The sequence below is a fragment of the Sinocyclocheilus anshuiensis genome, unplaced genomic scaffold (genome assembly GCF_001515605.1).
Source record: "Sinocyclocheilus anshuiensis isolate Anshui unplaced genomic scaffold, SAMN03320099.WGS_v1.1 scaffold1744, whole genome shotgun sequence".
NCBI classification, from domain to species: Eukaryota; Metazoa; Chordata; class Actinopteri; order Cypriniformes; family Cyprinidae; genus Sinocyclocheilus; species Sinocyclocheilus anshuiensis.
The window spans coordinates 972,108-974,819 of NW_015555974.1; the positions used below are offsets into that span (position 1 = coordinate 972,108).

Genomic DNA, 2,712 nt, shown 5'->3' on the forward strand with positions numbered 1-2,712 from the left:
ATCCATCCATCCATCCATCCATCCATCCATCAATTAATTTTAGTTGAGTTGAAATGTTTATATTTCGAATTGTAATGCAAAAAGTTTTATTAGAAATTATATTAATAATTGCTTGGTTTCCTTGGAATTATTTATATGCATAGTTTTAGGATATCAAATTGAAATGTAATCAAAATCTTTGATTGAGGCAAAAACTGCAAGAAGATGTGCAAAAACTATAATGGAAATGCAATGTTTTTGCAATATTCATATATAATATTATGTATCTATTCATATCTATCTATCTATCTATCTATCTATCTACCGAATTATACGGTAATTATTCACAAAGTGTTTTTGCAATATTTATTATTTATTCATACATATTTTGAATAATGACAGCGTGTTTCCATTACAGTAAGACAATCTGCAGTATATTGGTAGGGTTTTCAAGGTAGAAAATGTAAGATAAAAGCATGTCCATTGAAGTGAAGTAGCTTCTACAGCCGCTGATAAATTATTGTGCTTGAGAAAAAATCCAACCTGGATCAGTCTAATTAGCTCGCCGTAAAAGCATCCTATAACGGTGGCCATCAGCTTCAGGCTTCTTGTCCCGAGGCATGTAAAACCACTTTTCTTTCCCCCCACAAATTACGGTCCATTCATTCCATTTAATATTCCCTTAGATTGACAGAAATACCTCATTTTCTTTTGCACTCAATGTGTTCCTTGCTATAGCCATCATATCTATCATGTTAATAGGTTCTGATTAAATTGTCCGTGCTTCCTAATAGCACAATGATTTCAGAGCACAACCAGGCGAAACCTAATCTCCATTTAAGTGCCTCATTTTACGGTGTAAACATAGCAGGGTCGAAGAACCGCTGTCTTCTAGCTCAACTTTTTTTTTTTGACCACGGTACACTCTTAAAAATAAAGGTGCTTCAAAAGGTTCTTCAAGCGATGCCATAGAAGAACCATTTTTGGTTCCACAAAGAACCATTCAGTCAAAGGTTCTTTAAAGAACCATCTCTTTCTTACCTTTTTGTAATCTGAAGAACCTTATTTCGCCACAAAGAACCTTTTGTGAAACAGAAAGGTTCTTCAGATGTTAAAGGTTCTTTATGGAACCATTTAGACAAAAAGGTTCTTCTATGGAATTGTGAAGCACCTTTATTTTTAAGAGTGTATGTTGGAATGCAAAATTTCTCATTAAAATTTATTAAAAGAAAGAACTGTGTCTGCAGCTCAGTTTCAGTCGTGGCGCACGCGTTCGCACAACCTCTCCTTGTTTGACTCTAGACGCGGCCGCTGGTTTACAGCCACATGTGGACACAGCCAAGCTTTGTTCTGCGGGCTGCAGTGGTTAATCTAGCCCCTGTATCTTTAACTGAGTAAAAAAAAAAAAAGAACAACAATTTCTCATACTCGCAAGCAGTTGGATCTAACCGTCAAATCCCAATCAAGGCCATAGGTGATTTTGGAGCCATCAGAGTTTAATTGAGATTGATGTCCAAGGTGAGGTCTGGTCTCATTAGGAAACTGCACAGATGGCCGTGGAGAGGGAACATAGCTCCTAATTCAGTCGCAATGTGGAAGTAATGCTGAAATGTGTTTTGGAGGTACTTGACGAGACCTGGATCTTTGACTTTGGGGTAAATTTGACAAATTGACGTGCCAAAAACACAGACCAGCGCTTTGGAATGGGAAGGAGGTCTGAGGCCACGTAAACAAGCAGGAAATTGGGGGCCACTTTGGGCTGGATTTGGCCTGACCCACTTTATGTCATGCAGTGTTTCTGCAGTTTGTTTCTGCAACAGTGAACTGCAGCTTTAACAGAGTTTATTGACTTTTAGAGAGCTGAAAAATGAACACTTGCTGTTGTTTTTTTGCCAGTCAAACTGATAAAACAATACAAATGTAGATTGCGTCTTAGGAAAAAGCAAACAAACCATGCAATTTCAAATGCATTACTAAAATAATTCTCTGATCTAATTGTCTGATCTTGGCAGTTGACAAGAGGCTGTTATTTCAACGTTGCATCTTCAATATTGCATCTCTTAGAGCAAAAGTAACTCAAGTCTGCTCTTGCATTATTAATATTTCATGGTCTTCAAAAAGTACACTCCAATCTCATGGAAATCTTATACACTAATTACCTCCCCCACAACTGCAGGCTGCATATTGCAACAGCTCTCAAATGTACCCAAAAGACCAGTTTAGGGCTTAAGAATGATAGATCGAGTCTGAATTTTCTGCTTTTATGTGACATAATTGGTAATGGAAATAATATCTCAGGACTGAGGAAAACTTGACTCAGCTGACTACATAAAACTGCTTGGGTTTCTAAATTCTCAGGCAGAATTTTTCATAACTCTTGAGCCCACTGTGGTGATAACTTCTAAGTGTCCAGATGCACAGAGACAAGTGGGAAAAATATATTTTTTTAAGTTTGGAAAATAATACACTGGTCAAGTTCAAAATATGCATGGTGCATATGGCAATATGAATATATATCCTAAACTGAACCCTAGTCTTGCATACAGGCAGACTTTTGACTTGTAGCAAAATAAACCTGTGCAGAAAATGAATTCAAATAATAGTACATCAGTCTCTCAACAAGGAATATGAATTGTAAAGAATTAAATGATTCCACATTCCAATTTACTAACTGTTTCATAAACTATTCTTGAAATATTTTTCAGGAATAAGTATTAAGGCTAACAATTATAA

General features: G+C 36.4%; 1 long non-coding RNA gene across 1 annotated transcript in view; it reads right to left on the bottom strand.

The window, feature by feature from the left end:
• LOC107676063 (uncharacterized) overlaps positions 1-2,261 on the bottom strand; it is a 16,472-nt gene extending 14,211 nt beyond the window's left edge. Inside the window, exon 1 of the long non-coding RNA XR_001632681.1 lies at positions 2,250-2,261. This is a non-coding gene — a long non-coding RNA (uncharacterized LOC107676063). The remainder of the gene's footprint in view (positions 1-2,249) is intronic.
• Positions 2,262-2,712: the final 451 nt, after the last annotated feature.